We start from the raw sequence: 21441 nt of genomic DNA on the forward strand, positions 1-21441 counted from the left end.
CATGATATCTGGTATCAGTAACGCATCTTGGGCACGTTTTGCGTACTCAGCCACCGTGTAATAACGCATAAAATGGCTTGCCTTTTGACAGAAGTGTAATAAACTTGAGTGATGCATTTCTCGGTGTTTAGAAATATATGATATTTAAGGCTATAGTCAAGATTTTTACCCCTACCTTCTCCTTGCGGGGAAATACTAGTATTGTCGCTTTACAATCAATAATGAAATCAACGACAATTACAGAAGTACTGCTGCCTCTAATGGCACAGTTGAGCCATTTCATTGAGCGAAATTCAGCGAGACGAAGGTACACAAGAGATGTTTAATTTTTATTTCAGTGCCCCTTGGACAAACGCTTGTGTTCCCGACCCTTATTCAGGGTCGCAGTGATAATGATGCTAAGGTTCTCAAGATTACGGAAGCACTCCCTCTGCACCTGGAAAAAAGCTCTATTTTAGACAAAGAATTCTTGTTACGGTCATATGAAGGACCCTTGATGCGACATACGCTTGTAAGGATCTTGCGTTACTAAGCGTGTGACCTTCTTTACTGTCACGTCATATTTGAAGATATTGAAAATTCTCACAGCAATTATGCAACTCGTTGTGCAATGTTTTTATAGACGTCAAAGAAAATGCTTCATGTTCACTTGTTTAGGGAATATGTCTTGGTAATAAAGAGACAAAACAACCCTCCGTATCAAATATTTATATATCTTGCAGGCTCCAGCTACCACTGCACACGACTATACGCATTTTCCAGGACCTCATAATTACGTCTTGTGACTGGCTGATTTAACATCGTGTATACAGAGTACCTCCACTGATATTACGTCAGCTGGAAAGCGGCATGCTTAAAGTGTACACAAAACGTATACGTTCTTTCCACAGCCTAACCGGTGCAATTTTGATAAACAGAGGTATGCGTGCCATAGGCAAGTTCCAAAAAGTTTTTGGTTGTTAATTGCTAAGCTATGAAACTTGGTCTCCACCTATTCTCGCTTCGACATAATATAAGATTAACCGACGTAGACAGCAACCATGCAGCGCCTATTCTTGTCCGCAGCAACTGCGGGGGACACTATGTCCGTGCCTTTGTACAAACGTCAAGTTATTGATCTCCGTGTTTTCCGTATTAGTCTAACATCTGCTTCTGCATGGCCTAGACATTTTATTTAATTGAGTTCAATCTATGGATGTAAAGAAGTGTAATAGATTTCAGAGGGACAAGAGGGACTTAGCCGTAGTTTTCGGCCAGATGGATAGAAATTAATCTAAGTGAGTAAAACTTGGTAAACACATCGGGATCTTTTACCTTGGCCACTTTAGCCGAGGCTGACGAGCACTTGGCGCCCCCCGTCCAGGGCACCACTAACTTTCGACAGCTTGCGAGCTCTGGTGACCAGGTAGAGCTGAGCACGAATGCATAAAGCATGGAGGTCGTGAAATAGCCGATTGGATTTTTACTCGCTGTTTGTTTCTGTAGCCTGTTTGAAATGTTTGGCCGTTCAGTATTTTCATTTTCGCATGCGCATAATTTATTGCCTTGATGAATAGCATCGCAGTTTTTAAATAAGGATCACAGTCTTGTCTGCTTCTTACGCTAGAGTCTGTGCCAGTGTTAACTTGCAGTGAGCCTCATTTTGTTTCACTTAAAGTGTCGTGAAGAAGGTGGCTAAACTGCTTGGCCAAAAGGCATGTACGCTTTATGAGTACACCTCGTGGGTGCTAAGGCGCCTGTTCACGTCCTAGGAGGTGTAACTATCATTCTTACGTTAGCTGTTTCTCAGACGACAGATACGCACAGGTGGCCAAGAGCCTAAAATACAATCCTCTCGGCTGTAGGCTCTTTGATAGAATATGCGTTTGTTAAGATGTAGCAGACGTAGGCAATTTTATAGGCGCCTGAGGTTCAAAATAGTAAGGAGCAGGATGAAATAGTCAAGCAGAACACCCTATTTATCTTATTACTGTAAAAGAAATAAAGAGAGCGATTTTTTACAGACTGGAAAAAGTTTCTGTGGGGTGGTTTTTACAGGTATCTTGTTTCTTCGGGTAACAGAAAAATTTTCTTTTATTGCAGTTGGACGGTGACGCATTGGAAGAACACCTCTACCATGACTCTCGGCACTTTGCTTCCATAATGGTTTCCGAGGAAAATGGTTTAAAAGTGGTGAGCAGTTTGCAAAAGCGACTACTTATCTTAGTTGGGCACATAACTAACTATTGGAGCCAAGTAAGATGCCTTTATGTCAGAGGGGCGATTGTAGCAGCCAGTTCCGTTGCATAGGAGGCTTCAAACAATACGGGAAAATTGAGAGACGCCGTCACTTTACTTTGTGCATAACATTAAAGAACGGCTGTACATTTGCCTACGGTAGCGTAAGAAAAAAATTGCGCCATTTCTACAACGATGACTTTCCTCACGAAACCATAACTCTATGATCTTGAGAAGTCTTGTCATTATCCTGTTGTTGCGATCTTGAGAAGTCTTGTCATTATCCTGTTGTTGCGAAAATGGGTATTACGCGTCTAGCAACGAAAACAAAAACGTTCATAGACTCCATATTATCTGAAAGATAACTTGGGGTGGCATATTTTATAAACCGCAGCGTACTGCTAAATGCGCAGAAAAGAAAGTACTTTTTTACTTATTAAACAGCCACTGGCATAATCCTGCATTTAATGTGGTTATGCTTTAGAACCACAATTCTCTTCATCGTGACTGCACCACCTGTCACGAAAAGCCTTCTGACATATTTATCCACATATCCCAGTTGTGGTAGTCGCGGCCTCTAATTTCCGAAAACACTCTTTTCTATTCGGCCCTTCCCTCCCACCACCTTCCGCCTCCGACGCGGCCTGTACGTCTCCGAATCTCTGCAATCAGCCTTAGCCATGATTCATTATTTTTTTTCCACTGCACCCCCTGCGCATGCCAATTCCCTTCTCTTCACATAATCTAGAATATCATCACATCTGGCCTTTTTCACAACCCTATGTTTGCTGCTTGCTTCTTAGCAATATTCTTTTCCTCTCCTCCACAGCTAGCTGTTTTGGCCATATATGAAGGCTATTCCTTGCTGGTAGCCTCCATCTTTCTATCTTTTAAGTGAGCACCAGGAAGATGCATATTCTATTATGTGGCGGCAACCGCTGAAAACAGGAGAACAGAAGACGGAGAGAAGGTGTTCGATGACAGTGAGATGACGTTTAATGAAAATGTTAGCGGGCTTCGCGCGAGCGCTCCTGCCCACACCACTGCCCACGCTTTCCTTTCTCGTCGTAACATGACCCGGGGCCACCGAGCGATCGTCCCGATCGTGGACGAGGAATTTCATCGGAACAATACTATATGGGCTGCGGCTCTATTAAGCGGGAGTTGAGGCACTTGTAGAGGACAGACCCCAACGGTCATAGCTTAACTTGTAGGCAGCTACTCCATAAAAACACTCCCTCTTTCTCTCTATCAGCCATCTATCTGCATAAGCGTAACGTCTTTACATTCTAGCCCCCGCAGAAAAGAGGAAACATCCTGGCGGCTCAAGGAGACGAAAGCATAGCGGGTCGAAATAGGGCTTAAAACGGTCGACGTGACTGATCTCGCGTCCACGCTGGCAAGGTCGCTGAAAGCACGCTATTGGTTCAAATAGGCATTTGACAGATGTCTCTTGTAGCACAAGATAAGGTCCGTGGTATTTTGAGATAAATGTACTGGACAGACCACGCGGTGTCGATGGGACCCAGACCCAGAGTGTGCAACGGGAAACAACTTGTGAGCAGTGTGACTGCTGTCGCTTTGCGCTTGCTTCTGGGCTTACTATTCCGAAGTAAGTGGACGAGCAAGCTGGCGGCAGTCTTCGGCGGGCATGCCAACTGCTGAAAGCGAGGAATACTGAGTTGTTAGGATGGTAGGTGAGGATGGTGTCGAGTGGAGACGAAGGTTCACGGTTATACGAAGAAAAAATGGTGAAAATCCGGCAGATGCTTGAAAAGCGGTGTTGCAGGCTATGTTACAAATGGGAGAATGCTGTGCCATTTGGAGTGATCGGTGACGATATACGTGGACAATATGTCGTCTAGTAATCAACTGAAATGCTCTTTGAGGCTGTTGGTTTCAGTGTGGTAAGCCTGGCAATCCGGCGGATAGTTTGACATTTGTGTAGGAGCACTTCAACAATCGTAGACCAGAGAGGTTTGCCTCGATCGTTTAGGTGTTCACGGGGGGGGGGGGGGGGGAGGGAGAGGGGCGTGAAGCAAAGTGATGTGGTGTATAAAAGAAAGGACGCGATAATGGGTGCTGTGGGATCCAGACGTGCTGCTGCTTGCACGTAGAGAGTAAGGTGATCGCTGATCATGTCGATCCAACGATTCCCTTCTCGGTGGATGTATGTGGCAGAGGTATCTACAAATAAATGCCGACACGATCAAATGGCCGGTCTGGGCACGGCAGAGGCTGTAGTGGAGCCGGCGGGTGGGAGAAGGCTTGCGATGCTCGCAATCGATGCACGTACGCACACATCTACTGACGAAGATATAAACACCGCGTCAGTAAAGGCGCTGTCGCAAACATTCATAAATTTTGAATACACTCACATGGCCCCACTGGAGATCGTTATGAGAAAATGCGCAGGTATTACTACAGAGGTGGCAAGTTAAGATGAGCAGTCACTTACGGCCATCTGGCATATAGTTGCATCGATAGAGGAGATGGTCATAAAGGGTGAAATGCTGCACTTGATGAAGGGCTCAAGGGACAGACGAAAATGACGACATCATGAAAAGATGAATAAATGATGTTAGCTACGAGTTCTTGAGCTGTTCGGATGGCATGTCGCAGATTGACAAGGAAGACAGGTGAGCTGGAGGCAGGGGACAGCGGGACGTCAAGCGACACCGGCGTGCGCGATAAAGCGTCTGCGTCTGAGTGCTTGCGCCATGTGCGATTGATGACTTGGGTATCATACTCTAGCAGTGTAAACGACCAGCGGGCGAGAAAGCCGGTGGGGTTCTTTCAGTGAAGACAACCAACACAAAGCGTAGTGGTCTGTAAAAACATAGAATGGGTGCCCATACAAGTGTGGCCGAAATTTGGGAAGCGCCTAAACAATGGTCAAGCATTTCATTTCTGTCACAGAGTAATTCTCGGTTTTCTTAAGGTTCAATTTGCATATGCCACAACGTAACCAACGCCGGATGTTGCATGATAAAATATAATATATTGTCTGAATAGTACACCCAAAAAATCTGCAATACGAACCGTGCTTATGAGCACCGCACAGCTGTCCGATACAAGGGAGGACTGCGTCACTGCTGCTAGCTTTTAGAATAAACATTTGCGGGCATAAATGGCACTATTTTTCCACCACATCGACCTTCATCAATCATCATCATTTCATCAGTATTTTTTTTAAGTCCTGTAAAAACGGGTACTATATTTATTTTTTAATCAGAAGCTTTAACTAAGCACACTGATAGCGGCTACTTGATGTCGATCATATGTTGATATATACAGGAAGGATTACTTGGACCAGAGTTGCGAATAAAGCCGCTAACGGGACAAGAAAGGAGGCTGGATGGAAGCGTACCACATATTATCTACGAAGTTAAGGATGATATCACATATCGCAGTGCACAAGGTAAGAAACATAATTGCCAACGGTTATGCCTGGCAAACCGAATAGCCTTTTTGTATTAGTTGTATTAAAGAGGTATTATGGCAGTTTTTACACGATGTGCTTGCCTAATGATGATGAAGAAAACGTTTAAAAAAACATGAAGGATTCCGGGAGGATTCCGTTTGCTAAAGTCGCCATCCTCACTCTTTCCACGAGGTCTCGCTGGTCCTCGAGGTCCCAGCTCGACAGGGATGCCTACCATCCCTCCCACTTTGGTTGTGTTATAGTAACTAAGGCACTGTCAGCCTGACAGGCACATACCACGTGGTACAAGCCTGCCTAATACAAAGTTTATCTGGCTATATAGGCATGGTGCACTGCGCGTTCAGCTGTATATTTGGCGCCATATTAGAGTCGCGGCGTAAAATTGCAGAGATTTAATCATGGCATCAGCGATCAGCTATGGTCCAACTGGGCCCTTGATCGTGAAGAAAACTGGATTCACCTAGGGTGCCTCGATGTAGCCCTCCACCGTACAGGGTGGATAAACCGCCTTCGACGGCGCCAAATTGGTGCGAGCGCATATACGGTGGGCTATTGAGCGTTGGCTGGGTTTCTTGTTCAGCACACGCTTGCGCTAGCAGGCTCAGGCTTATAACTTTTTTTTACATATATACTCGCAACCCTGAGATACTTTTTGCTAAAAAATGTGAAAATATCTATTGTATGTTAGCACGCTCAGTTCTCAGAGAAAATTATCATATTGCATTTGGTAAGCAGTTACTCTTTCGCCATCTCGGATGTTCAATACGGGCATTTTGACGACTGACTGTATTATAAAGCCATGTATTTCCTACTGTCAGACATGAGTAAGTTTATAAGGGGCATAGCATGTAACGGGCTTCTGTTGCATCTATTTCTACAGATCAACAACCATGTTTTTCGTTTCAGTCAGGCGCGTATATCGAAAATACACGCGCTTAAAATTCAAAACTTACACATAAAACGTATAGCGCGCTAGTCCCGATGCCAGAGAATGGGATGCAGCGCCTACGATATTCACGTTGATAACTATGCTTCGACCTGCTTCAATGTTGAAGAAGGCAAACCAAAATCTCTGCTGCACACAGTGCTAGATTGATATAGCCAAAACGGCACAATGCTCGTGCTTACAAGCAGACTGGTGAAGCGGCGTGAGATAATGGCATTCCAAACGGTAGTGGGTAAATGCGTTCGACGATTACAAAAATGTCTTGTAAAACGCTCAAGCATGAAGAAATACAGATCGCAAGGAAGAGGACACGGACACATACGCAAGCGTTTGTGTATATGTGTTGCCATTTTTCTATTGGCTTGTGTCTGCGCTATACATCTTTACACAATTGATATGCGCCTATTCGCTCAAACAAAATTTTATTCATGCATAAAATCAGTACAGGTATTGGACTTAGCTCGCTTGATCTTTGCGTTGCCATTCGCTGTCCAGTCTTCCTCCCATACTTTTATCCGTCTCTCATCCCGTGGTAAACGGAAACATCTGGCGCCTTTTTTTTTTTTGCCGAGCCAGCACAAAATAGAACACAATAGCCTGACAAGCTATTTTTCACGACTGAACACAGTTCAACCTCCCAGCACCCGGCTCACACCACAACCGCTTCGCGCACTCCACTGCAACGGCACGAAACAAGTCGTCCCAAGAGGAGAGTGCGGAGAAAGAAGTGGCGTGGCGCATGCCAAAGGGTGTCACCACCTTGAATGGCGGCGCTGGCATTGACGCACCTTAGATTCACCGTCCCAGTAGAGCCATCTGGGAGACTCAACATTATATTACCGACATTTAAACTTTTTAAACCATTTGATAACGATAGGAAGCAACTGTCGATTTGATTCAGTGGTTACGACACTCGGCTACTGAGCCCGCGGGTACCCAGATTCGAACTCCAGTGTTTGAATCTGCTCCCATGGGTTTTACTACTGTGAAAGCTCTGCAATATTCAATGGTTAGTCAGTGGTCAGCCATAGTTTCATCCATGTATGTCGACGAGACTTGCGCGGGGAATCGTTGTACCGGCCTGAGTTTGAATAAACCGCGCAAGGTCACGTAGATGGGATCTGACGAAACAGCCTAGCCAATCAGAGGAACACATAAAAAACAAGAAGAAAATGGACACGATTTCTTGTCGGAGGTTGTGGGCAAGTGAGTGCTTTTGCACTACAATTTTTTTCCCTGGAACCCTGGAAGCGTTCTCAATTTGCACAGTGTGGCAGTAAACCTATGGCTTTCATATCGTAAAAAGCCAGAGGAAGTATAATTTTTGTTTGCGATATCTTAAGGCATCTTCGAAGATTTGGTAGAGCGTACTGCGCTCTTTAACAAAAACTGAAAAATTGCCATTTCTGCATTTTGTCAAAATTTCAGAACGTTGCATACTCAGATTCACAGGGTGGTCTCGAACTGCGGAGAAGCCTTCCATAGAAGTTGTGGTTTACACAGGTTACATTTTATATACGCTGGAAAGTATAGTGTATAAGCAAATGCATCATTATCTGAAATATATTCTAGTTATTTACTCTCGGGGTTGATTGGCGCTACAAAGTCTAGTGGTATATAACGAAATCTACCTATGCATTAGGTACGCTGATGAAGAAGTAGGCGTGATGGAGTCTCCAGTAGTATTATAAACGACGGAGACATTCAGTGAAACCTATTTCGTATTAGAAATGTTTTTATGTAGCTAACGAAACGCCCACACTAAGGTAACGTTAGTTCTGGCAGCCAAATATTCGTACCTGTTTAGGAGAGCCAGGCGTGCTGTCGCATAACTGTAAACTCCACGACAAACCTAAAATTGCCCTGTGCTCAAAGTAAAAGGAAAATTCGAAAACGATGAGCTTCTATACCTCGTTGGTCCCGTACAACAACTTCCACCTGAAAATTCAGGAGCGGTGGTTAGGTCCTGTAGCTAAGCCTATGCGGGACATTGGGTCAAATATGTTCGAAAGGTGAGCTCACATCAGGTTTTTTATAGCGAAATCTGACTAATTTAAAAAATTTTTCTTAAAAGTAAAATAATACATTTACAATATTTGTTTCAAACTCCTGCTCAGGAACATAGCAAACATATCACAAATTTTTACTCTACAACTTCAGGGGGGTGCTTAGCTCGAAATATTTATTAGGCAGAATAATTCATATTCTGTCAAGGTCAGAGAAATAACTCAAGTTACTGCAAGTGTAATGGAAATCAAGAAGAAATGGGCATGGACAGGACAGGTAGTGCGAAGAGAGGATAACCGATGGTCGCTTGGGGTAACAAACTGTGTTCCAAAAGAAGAAAAGCGTATCAAGGGGCGGCATAAAGTTAGATGGGTGGATGAGGTTAAGAATTTTGCAGGGATCAAGTGGATGCAGCTAGCACAAGACCGGGTTAATTGCAATAAGGGAGGAGCCTTCACTCTGCAGTGGGTATAGGCCGGCTGTTACTGCTGCCGCTGCTGCTGATGATGATGATGAAGTGATGTACAAAAGAGAGAGAGAGAAAATGGAATAGGCAGCGTTTTTTATTTCGAGTGTTAATGAAATATATAGGCTGCATTTTCTACACCGATGCTAAGGGTAGCGCCGATGAACGCACTTAAAGGTTTTCTTGTCAACGTCCAAAATACATATTGTAATTACCCTGCAACCTTGTATGCAGAAATCGCGATTCGGAAACTCCATTTTTGGGCTATGAGGGCCCATTCTTACAGCTTTGGAAAAGAGACCTTTACAGTTATATCAAGCGGTTTTCGATATATTTTTTGGGCAACAAATGCTAATGAACGTTTATATTAAAAACGACAGTGAACACTACTACGATGTGCTAGTATACCTCATTTGCTTTTGCTTTCACCAAGGTAATTCGCCTGGGATGTTTTTAATATTTCGTTATGACTCACCTTACAGGTAGAAATGTAACTCGACTAACAACACCCGATCATTAAGCCAGACTAAAGATATCAATTATTTCCTCAGTGCTGCTGTTTTCTATCTTCATATATGCGCAAAAGTAAGCTTCTGACTTCCTACACATTTCAACGCGACAGTGTAAGAAACCTTTCTCTTGTGTGTGTAAGGCGCATTAAACTGCCTGAATATACAGAAATATTAGGTCGTATAATCAAGGACTGGTGTAATGTCTTTCTATTCTTTTACATGAATACGTGCTTTCTGAAATAATATAACTTTTTTTTCGGCTTCTCGCTGACGTCATCTATGCTTTGCGCAAACTGAATCTGTTCCTCACACTCTTTCGTTGTCTTGGCCAAGATACTCTCGTTCATTGATTAGCTTTACAGAATTCATGTCACCCATTGTTGTCCTCATCACCGCACATGATAATAATTCCGTCAGAGCGCAGTGAGCCCTCTATTAGCCTCCATGCTATACAAAAAAGCTGATCCATGGCAGAACATGTTTAGACGTATTGTATGAAGCAGCGCAAAGGACAAAAGGATAGGTATAAGAGGGCACAATCACAGCACTGTGTTTGTGTCATATTCTGTCTTTCTGTCTATGTCCCTTTTCCTTTGAGCTGTTTCATCTAACGTGAGCAACCACTAGCTCACCTCTCAACACGTTTGGAAACACTTTGCTTTGAGTTCGAAGCGTGGCGAGAGAGAGCGGTAGGAATAATCTCTGAACTACGGCTCTAACGCTTTAAGGTCGGCTGTGCCACTTGTACTGTCGCCTACTGGTATGACGCTCACCTCTGACTGAATCTCCCGTCTCTTTTTGTTCTGTCCTGACGGCGCTCGTAAATGTGAAAAATTTAGTTAACTTCAAAGATTGAGTTTCTGCTAGAATGTGCGAGTATCGTTACTGCTCAACGAAATCTTATCGTGAAACGTCATTCGTAATTGTGTACTCTCCGTTGCGCGCATTTTGCGGCCTTCATAATCGCAAATGCCTGACACAAGATTTTTGAAGTGACTGATTATAACAAATTCCGCAATAGAGGAAAGTTGCAGCAATATCTTGCACTTATTTTCGACTCCATGCCACAGTTTTCCTTGTCTGTAGTCTGGCAGGTTCGGTTGGAAGGAAAATAAATTATTTGCATTAGATTTGCCTGTAACAAAGGAAAATAACACGGATCGGTGGCGAACTCCTGTTACCAACTAACCTAAAGCTCCATTAATTCCAATCTTGAAATCATGAGAGCTAGATGAAGCTTGAGATTTCTTTTTTACGGAACGTTTCTCCTATTCACACTGTTATGTTTTACAGTTTACCTCCGCTGTCTAGACGACTATGCCTATTTTTTTTTAGGTGCAGCTTCTGATGGGGGAGGGGAGTCACTTGAAAGAAGTATGCATTAAAGCGTATTTTCCCGTTTACCGCTAGGCGTCCCCTCAGAAACAAAAGCTGGAAACATTACTGCAAGGCAAGACTAGCAACAGGGTAAGTGAACTGTTCATTTTTATGTGCCACCATTGTAACCGTTTGAATTTTAATCTCATTGGGAAAAGCAGCCACTTTAGCAAAAAAGCAGGCGCTGGCGGTGTTGGAAGCGAATGATCACGGTTGTACTCTTTTACGTGGTAGTTTGTGACCTTAGAGGCCAGTACTGGTTAGACGGCGGTTTTTCTTAGGTCAGGAGCCACATGACATGCAGGTTGATATAATAGACTGGCCAGATGGCAGCTAGGCCATGGCGGGCAGCGGCCTCTGTCCCACTCGATTGTCCGTAGTTGAATATTCGGGTCCCAGCTGACCAGCTCGGCATCCCACCACTCGAGAGAAATTGGGCTCCTTACTTGAGGCGGAAGGGGGAGGGGAGAATCGAACCCACCAGGGCATTTGCGTTGCCAGTAAGGCAGGATTTGGCAGGCCACTCAAGAGCGTTCATAAGAATTTCTTAAAATCCTTCTTTATAACACGAGATGACCCTCAAGATAAAAGCATTTAAGACATTGCTTTAATGATCAAGAGTCAGCTAATGAACACAATTATTAAGAAATGGTAATTAAGCATGTAGAAAAATACACTTATGCGAACGAATATCTAAATGTTCGCCTATTTTTTTCTTTTTATAAAGGTTTCCAGATACCTGACGTTATATGTCCGGAGCTATTATTTGTCGTTGATACCAAATTTCAAGCACAGTTTACTTCTGATGACAATCTCTTGAGATACATCATAATAACTGCTAATTCTGTAAGTATTTTGCTTCAACTCCGTATAGCATTTCATTCATTTTTTTTTTGCCGTTTTGTAAGTGGAACCACGTTTTCTTTTAATGTATGTTTGGAAAACTAGTATGTTTTGCATATGAATCCGGACATTAGGACTCGAGAAATGTAACGGTTTCAATTGCAAAATTCACGCATGCCTTACATTCTGTGTGAATGAATCAGACAACTATTTAAGCAATAACAAACTTTTCTTTCAGATGAACGTTAGGTACCTAACTGTGTCACAACCATCTGTGAAACTCAAGCTTCGCGCCCTTGAAAAGCTTTCGGTAATCTCACAAGATATGTTTTGGCTCTGGCTTTCCTCGACACTTCTGAGAAAATGTCTCTTTTCAGGTCGTAGAGGAATCATATATTTTCCATATTAACGAAAACGTGGCTGGCACCCTCCCAACACTTCGAAATTTTCGAGACTATGTTAACCAGCACCACGAGAAGTATGGCGAGTTCGACGGTGTATATCGTACTACTTGGTAAGGATGCAGCAGCGACAAAAGCTTTATTTTGATGCGTGTGAACACAGTATAAGCTGAAACTTTCAGATTTGATTTAGCCGCCTGGACCGGACGTGGTTGGGATCGAACAATTCAAGGTAAGTATAATGTCTTGAACTGCAACTTCAACTCTATTCAAGTAACCACTGTCTATTCATGCATCGTCGGAAAGCGCGGTGGTCGTTTTATGAAGTCGGCGGCAAAGGGCTAAACTGATAACGGATGTCGCAGCACCCGTGCCGACAAGAGCGAGTACTGCGACATCTTCGACAAACACTTCAAGGAAGTTAGCTGCAGCACACGGAGGACTTGAAGAGTTAGAATCAAGCGGAGCCTTGCCCCGGGAACTGCGAGTGTTAGTTGCCCTCAACAACGCAGGTAGAATGTCATTGATCCGCAGGCGATGAATGGCGACGAGGGGAAGATAATCGGCGAGTGGTATACGTTTTATAGTCGTGGGATACAGAGTCGTAACTAAGCGGAGTTCTCGCCGCGACTGGCTCGGTACCGTAGGAGTAGGTCCAGAGATGAAGACGAGAAAGTAACAAGCGTTGGTGGCAAAGGCATGTGACATAGCCCGGCAGCCAGCAAGCTTAGCAAATTGGCCGGTTGTCTGCAGTGCGTCAAGGGTTCGTGGGGGTTTGCCGTAGCTTTGAAACAGGGATATTCGAGGCTCAACCAAAGGCCGCAGGTGGAAGGAAGGAACTGACTCGTAGGAAACAGATGCGGATGACAGTAGCGGCCTGGCTGCAACTTAGGCGTACCTCAAAGGTGCCGTTAACTTGCAGCAGCATGGAGCTTGGCGGCAGGATGTCAGCGACGTGGATTTGTTCAACACGCCGTATGGTAGAGGCCAAGGATGGAGCCATGTCAGGAATAAGGCGACCAGTCTCTTGTAATCGATGAATCAGGAAGAGCTGGCGGACAACTTCTTCACGAATGAAGGTTTTTTTTTTGTCGAATAAAATGATTTTCTTCGGAAGGAGATAACCGCCGTGGGCCAGTGGGGAGATAGTGTCATCGCAAACACCGGATCGGAGGGTAGAATCGCAATGCTGACAGAGCTCGTCATAGCTGCGGCAAAGTTTAATGACGTGACTGACGGTGGCAGGATTTTTCGCCAACAGCATTTCAAACGCGTCGTCAGCACTACCTTTCAGGACGGTATTGATCTCATCAGATTCAGACATTAGTGGGTTGACAAGCTTAACCACGTCAACAATGTCTTCAGTATAACTGGTGAAGGTCTCTTCGGCTTGCTGAGCGTGCTCTCGCAAGCGTTGTTCTGCTTGTGAACTGCAGGGAGGCCGAACACTTCCACAAAATTCTTCTTAAATGCGGACGAAGATCGAAGGTTTGCCTCATGGTTAGGAAACCAGGGGCCGCCACATCAGCTAGATAAATGCTGCATTACTCATCTTGATAGTGTGATCCCATTTCTTGTAGGTGCTGACGCACCCATACGTTGAGAACCAATCATCGACAACTTTGTCGGCCTTGCAACTGCCGAGGCATGGGTTGCTCTGCCGTAGGACACCAGATCATAGGACTGTGGTTGGGCGGGCGACGAAGTCAAGGTGGGCTTGTCCGGCTAGGTGGACGCAGCGAGCAATGTACGTCTTCGGAGTTTCAAATGGGTGTGAATATCCCAGCATCTCTACCAATTGTAGGGGTGGGTTTATTCAGGAAGCTCAGGTGGATCGCTTGCTCAGAATGAACTTGTAGCGGAGTGCAAGCATGGGCAACCACCAAGCGAAGGGCAAACTTCTTCGCCCTGGGGCGCACCAGTAAGCGGTGTATGCCAGTGGCTCTAACCTTAGACTAGCACACTACACCACATTTAAATCGTTCCAGTAACTTTCATTTGCTAATGACATCTCCTTGAGCGATCGCCGAGAAATGAACTCACTAATAACCTGGCACTGCGGGCTCTTCCATTGTCTTTATTTAATAAAAATGTGTAAAAACTGCCGATATAATAGTTTGTGTTGCCTATTAGAATAACAACGTAATAAATTCACAATATTCGGAGCCGGAACGACCTTACGCTAGTGCTGAGTGGTTAGTTAGCTCGGCTTTATAAATACTGGATGCGGGATCAGAAGCAAGCTTCGGGAGCCACTTTTTGATGACGGCAAAAGCAATGGTACCCGTGTGTTCGTATATGTGAATGCAAGCAAACTAATTCTCTTTTCTAAATTTACGGAGCCCTACATTACGGTTCCCACATAGCCCGAGACGCTTTGGGACGCTAAACCGCGCAAAGAATCCAAACTACGGCGAAGTTAGCGTCTGATTTTTAAAGCGAATGCTTATAAGCCTCATTACGCGAAAATCCAGGCGCCGGCGTGTGAACTCGATTGTACCCCAAAACACTTGTGTCCTAAGAAACAAGTGCGACAATTATTCCGCCTTTCCCTTCCTGTGGATCCCCTATAAGGCGAAAAGCGTTTCGAGCCTTATGTGATAAATATCGCGTAGGCGAAACTTTTCCGTGAGATGTGTTAGCGATATTCCGCGAGTGACAGATTCCGCCTTCGATTTCCTGTAAGCCTATGATAGAGTTCCGGTGAGCTCTGATGCGTTCAAAGAAACGGTGGTTGTGTTTAAAAAGGCGAAGCGCGATGTACCGTTTGCGAGCAGCAACGCTCAGGTTTTCGGATTTCTCCAATGTAGATTTTGCAGTGCTCTGGTAACGTTTCCCCCTCTTTTTGAAAAACATCACATTACTGCAGAGTAACACCTCAACCGATAGGCTCTTAGCTCTTGGAATGCACAACACACTTGCTAAACTCAAGGAAGCGCATTTAATAGCGCAGTACTCCAGACTGGCGCGCACCAAATCCGGGAGGCTTGTCTTGCTGAGGCTAGGCATCAATGCCGAACCCATGGCAGACGATCCCAACCAAATACCCACAGCAATCAGGAAGGAGCTTGTTATCAAGCCCCTCCCCAAGAATATGCACCCCATTCACCACGAAGGCAGGCGACTAGCACGCGCACGTGCACTACACACCAAACACAAAGAAACCATTCGGTTGCTTACGTAGATGCGGCCGAATATGAAGAGATGGACCGCGGTTTCGCGATTTGTGCGGTGACTGGCGCCCGTGAGTCCACGCCTACCAAAATCTTAGCTTCAGCTACTGTGCGCACCAGAACCTCCGAGGCTGCAGAGGAAGCAGCCATCGCGCTGGCTATCGCTTTTACCGAAGCAGATGTTATAGTCAGTGATTCCAAAACAGCCGTACGGAATTTCGGGAGCGGCCGTCTGTCGGCTGCCGCCAGGAATATCCTTAAAAGCTACCGTCCAGTCCCTGGTAGGACGATAGAACTGGTATGGGTTCCGGCTCACTCGGGCAATCCCGGGAACGAGAAGGCTCACGAATATGCCCGAGGTTTCGCCGGCCGGGCGGTGAGCACATCGCTTCCCGCGGGCGCGAGGGAGGGCTTGCTCTCGTTCCATGACATAACTCGCCATTTTAGCCTGGGAAGGCGCATCTTCCCTCCACCACACAAGTCATTAAGCAAGGCCCAGGAGATACTCTGGCGCCAGCTACAAACCCGCTCCTTCCCCTGCCCCAAAGTTTATTCATATATATTCAAAGAGCAGGTTGACCCTGAATGCAAAGAGTGTGGCGTCGACGTTACTTTAGACAACATTACATAGGGGTGCGCGGCCTATCCGCCACCCGCCGATTTGCTGCCAGCTCCATCTCTGGAGGTGTGGGAGGCCGTGCTGCGCTGCTCGGACCCGGCCATCCAGGATCGGGTCACTGAGTGGGCCGAAGAGATCGCCGACAGGACGCAACTGGCAGCCATCTGGCGCGGCCAGCAATCAAACTGAACCTTTTAAATCCGATGAAATAAATGTTTTCCCATCCATCCATCCATCGTTCAATGTGCGTTGTGTATCGCTGCACTCAAAGTAAAACAAAAAGACACGAAAAGAAGCGGAGATTGAGCGATTGCTTTATCTCTGATACATGTTTCTTTGCTGTCCCTTTTTTGGATATTAGCCCAAGCGATGAACTCCAAATAATTACCATTTTTACGCAAATGATGAGTTGTGAAAAATATGTAATTTATACATTTTACGGTGCGTATTGGTAATGATGCTAGTCTTAAAAAGTTTCGGCAATCTAGAGGCAAGAGAAGTGCAATGTTTAGATTAAATTGTTAAAATGAAACAATCTGTTTTATTCCTCTAGGCGTTTCTTATGTCGGAGGAGCGTGCGGCTATGAAAAGGTTGCCATTGGTGAGGACAAGGCCGGAACCTACAAAGGAGTGCGAGCAGGTGCGCACGAAATCGCACATATGTAAGGAAGCACGTGAACATGCTAATATTACGCTTTGTCATAATTCGTAAAATGTTTAGCAGCAACAATTGTAAAATTAGGACAAGAAATCACAATAATTAGGTTACGGGTATTGATATGCCTAAAAATTATGCATAAAATTTTCTTGTGTGTAGCTGACCTTCAAACACGAAAGAATTTCATCTTACTTACAAGAAGTGCATTATCATGTTTTGGGGATTTGAGTTCTTATAAATGATCTTCCTTATTATTCGAATTGTTTATTGATGTGAAGAGCAAAACAGTTAAAGTGGAAGGCATTTTTTATTCTAGTATCCAAGAAAGTAACAAGAAGCGTGATTGTGTTTTATTACGGAGGTAAAAACCTGTTTATTACTTGGTTGGTTGGTTGGTTGGTTGGTTGGTTCCCAGGATGGGAAAGGCGCGGTATCTGTCACACTTGCTTTGTGGGCACCTGAACCGCAAAGTAAAGGAAGGGAGGAAGGTGAGAGTGAAAGAGGAAGGAGAGAAAGGGGAGCCGTAGTGGAGAGCTAAGGAGTAATTTCGACCACCTGGGCATCTTTAACGTGCGCTGACATCGCACAGCACACGGACGCCACACCTCATTATTACTTAAGTCCTAATAATTAAACAGAGAACGCGAATTAAACACCATAATTAAGAGATGCACGAAGTGCGCTCTAGGACTCCCCATAACTACTTCTAACGACATTCTAGAGAAAATGAGGTTGCATAATGAGTGGAAAGAGCTAGCTGCGGCGGTCAGGCTGTCCCAGAGATAGCGACTCGCAGGAACGGCGGAGGGTAGACAAATCCTCGACTGGGTAAACCTGCTAGCGCCCGGGGAAGGCGAAAGTGTCAGAGAAAGCATAGATCGAGAAATCAGAAAGCATCAATACGTCTCGCCCATATCGAAGAACATTCACCCAGTACACGACGAGGGGAGGAGGAAAAGCAGAGCTAAGCACCTCGCTCACAAATTGGACAAACTCCCACCGGGATCAGTCACCTACACCGATGCAGCGATCGGGAAAGAAGGCGACGTAACCTCGGGATCGCCAGACACCGGGATCGCCATAGGAATCTAAATAAACCAAGATCTACCGCCGGTAGAGGCGGAGGAGATTGTAATAGCCATTGCCATTGCATGACCAGGCGTGAAACACGTCATCAGCGATAGCAAAGCGGCGGTTAGGAATTTTAGCAAGGGTAGAGTCAGCAATCGTGCTGCAAAAATTCTGAACGAGTCGTCTCTCGCCGAAAGCGTGACCATAATCTGGACCCCAGCACACGCCGGTCTCGCCGGCAACGAGGCTGCCCACATGCTCGCCCGCTCCTCGCTACCTCGGGGTGCTGCGGACGCCACCACAACATCTAAGAGCAAATAATGTATTGGTACGTTTAGGGATGTGACCGACAATCTGAAGAAAGACCGGAGGATATATCCGCCACCGGATAGATTCCTGAGTAAAAAGGAATCGTACGACTGGAGAAACCTCCAAGCTCGAAATTTCTTTTCGCCCCTGTGGAGGAGTTGGACGGGTGCCAGAGGACGGAAGAGGGACGATGCAGAAACCTAAATTTGTAAATTTTGCGGTCACGTGGCAACATTAGACCACATAATATGGAGATGCGTTCGTGCCCCAGGCGCAACGCGATTAAAACTAGTGATGAATGGGAGACCACGCTAAGAAGATCCGACGAAAAAATTCAGCGATTCGCCGTCCGCCTGGCGGCCGAGGCTGAAGACCTCTTCTCCTAGACGGGGCCGGTTGTCCTCTTGCCGCGGTGCGACAGACTGCCTCCCTGGACGCCTGCGTGCGGACCCGGAGGTGGCTTCCGCGCCATATTCGGCGGAAATAAATGTTCTTCCTCCTCCTCCTATCCTCACAGTATTATGTTGAGAGCATATTCGGAATCAGGCAGGGTGTGTTGTGAAAAGATCGGTTGCAAAGTGCATATTTATGCTAATAAAAAAAGTTACTTTTCTAGTGGACGGAGAAAAATGGTACCCTCTGTGCGTAAACACGAGTATATAACTATTCGGCAGTTCTGCCAGTCAAATTAGAGAGAATGGGATGACAGAAAGTGTAAGTCTTCAAAATGTTTATTACTTGTATACATACGTATAATATATTACGAAACAGTATATTGTATTTAAAGCGACAAATTTTTTTCGGTCAAAGAGATAGTGTCCGGTGTTCCTCTAGTCGATTCTGCAGCGATTCGGTAAAAACGTGCAGAAATTTAGCAGAGAATAATAAAAATCATAAATATTCGTATCATGGACATTTTAGGGCTAGATCTATACTTTAAAAATTACGATATTCTGATTTCTTCATTATTGCCGTTACAACTTTTGATCAGTGTTCAGTGCCTTTAAATGTTCACTACAAAAGAAGAAATATATCTCCTTAATAAGCACAGTGGAGCTGCAATCCAATAAAAATAAAACATATATCAATGCTTCAAATTATTTCAAACCTAATCCGTTTTCAGATAGGCCATCCTTTTTTTGATCACACAGCTTTCAGATAAGAATTCACGGAATTATATGATGAGTGTAACGTAATGAAAAAATTTAATGGAGACGAAAGTATATTCATAAATATTCCTTTCCTGGATATTGCAGTGCTAGATCTATACTGTACGAGTAACACCAGAACCCCTCTGGCACAAATAACTCCAGAAGAAAGAAAAAATACAAAGAAATACGAAGCAGTCCTTTTTTGTATTTATTACAATGATGGAAAATTAGAACTGAAAACGAAACAAGGAACCACAAAAACATGCCGTGAGTGAGGTATGAACTGATTGCTGTCGCCGCCGTTGGTTTATACACTACTGGCAGAGTGTCATTCATTCTAAAATTTCTGATCAGTTTTCTTTTCTACTTTACATTCATCAATTCCTGTAAACTCTTCTGTGATTTGCTTGGTTACATTTACATCTGGTGTTAGCTATTTACAACTTTGATGAATGTTGCAACTGATCACAAAATTCCGCTTTTTCACAAAAAACTGAAATTTTTAAGAAACCTTATCGCTCCTCAGCGGTGGTAAAAAAAGGAAGCCGATCAGTGTTATACATGCCTTGTCTTACAGAAAATGAGTGTGGCAGCCATAAAAAAAAAAAGAGAGATATTGAGGAAATACAACATTTAAAAACAATATTTTTATTCCAAGTTAGTTCAATTGGTTTTACATCTTTTATACGTTAAAGCGCTTAAACGTTCGAAAGAGTGCCGACATAATTCGAGCTTTAAATTGGTGTGATATTGGACTTAGTGAGACGAAGTTTTGTAATGTCATTTTTAGCTCACACGCTATGGGTGCCGTTCTTTTTTCTTTTCATTTCTTAGGCTTGGTTGTCCTCACGATGGCTATGCCTACAAGCAGTTTTCTTCCACGGCTTGCCCTTATAGTGACGGATATCTTATGAGCTACGCCGAACATGACAGCAAGAGCATGAAGTTCTCGAAATGTTGCAGTAAAATGATCAGCAAGATGGTCACGTAAGTTAGCTCCTAACATATGTACTCACATGTATTTACATATATACATACATGCGTACGGCTGCGACTAAAAACGATTAGCACAAATGACTAACGTGACTGAGTTCTAGGGAGAGACTAGGATAACGAAAATACCACTGTACGCTCCATCTGCTAAAAAAAGAGAGATATACACTCATCTGCGCAAGAACGTTGGCACATGATCATAAGCAAAGCGCAAGCTATCAATTAAGGTGCAGACTTCCCGTGTTGTTCTTTTCAACCGCCCCATCCACTTTGAAAAAAGAATATGCATGACATTCTCGATATCAGCGAGCATGGTAACCACAGAGCAGCGTATTGCAATTTTACTGCCCCGGTTATGACTAACATTAACTACTCATGTGGTGTAAAACAAGGTTGATGTCCTTGAATTTGAAGAAAACATCTCTCTCATCATTCCATCGACGTTATTCCCAACCATCTTCGTGCTATGTTATCAGTGACGCTTAAATCACTCCAGTAACAACATACAAATATTTGGGTATCCACTTAACACGCGATCTTGCCGGTCTTCTCACGTAACTCATGTCACTAACAAGGCAGATCGTCTTCTCGGTTATTTTCGTCGAACCTTGCGTCAAGCACCCCTATCAGTAAACTCTTTGGCTTATTGAATCCTTATTTGCCCCAAACTAGAATGCGCTTCCGCCAAACAGGACCCTCATCACAAAAACCTTTAAACTACTCTCGAAGCAGTACAAAATAGCACTGTTCTATTCATTTTCTCAGCCTATTCCCATAACGTTAGTATCTCTAAACTAAAATGCAATGTTAACCTGCCAATCTTAGCTAACCGCCGAAAGATGGCTAGACTGTGCTTGTTTAATACATTTTACTACCATTTTTTCTTGAACTCAATTATCAACCCCGCCCACCGCATCTCTGACCGCACAAAACATAGGAAGGCTGTCTACCCTCCCCCTGTCCGGACATCTGCGCATTTATCACATTCTTTGTCAAGACCACAAGGGATTGGAATGATCTGCCAGATGCCATCGTGGACATCACCCACCCACCAACATCCAGATAATCAATCAAAGATTTCATGTGCTGAATGTACAACTCCCTAATATAATACCCCTTTAATGGGGCCATTGAGGTATTCATAAATAAATACCTAAATAAATAACTGAGTAAGCTGTCTCATAACCGAGGCAGCAAAATTTCTATACGCTCTGTATGTTTACCGTGCTCGCTGATACCCAGACTGTCATGCA

General features: G+C 44.4%; 1 long non-coding RNA gene across 3 annotated transcripts in view; it reads right to left on the reverse strand.

The window, feature by feature from the left end:
* Positions 1-288: 288 nt before the first annotated feature.
* Positions 289-21441, reverse strand: part of LOC146174000 (uncharacterized) — a 77820-nt gene continuing 56667 nt past the window's right edge. The window contains exon 5 of one of the 3 annotated variants that reach the window (XR_014701833.1): positions 289-436. This is a non-coding gene — a long non-coding RNA (uncharacterized LOC146174000). The remainder of the gene's footprint in view (positions 437-21441) is intronic. The other 2 variants (XR_014701827.1, XR_014701832.1) reach the window with 2 other exon arrangements.

Source organism: Amblyomma maculatum, chromosome 11, assembly GCF_055883805.1.
Source record: "Amblyomma maculatum isolate TAMU_Amacu chromosome 11, ASM5588380v1, whole genome shotgun sequence".
Taxonomy (NCBI): Eukaryota; Metazoa; Arthropoda; class Arachnida; order Ixodida; family Ixodidae; genus Amblyomma; species Amblyomma maculatum.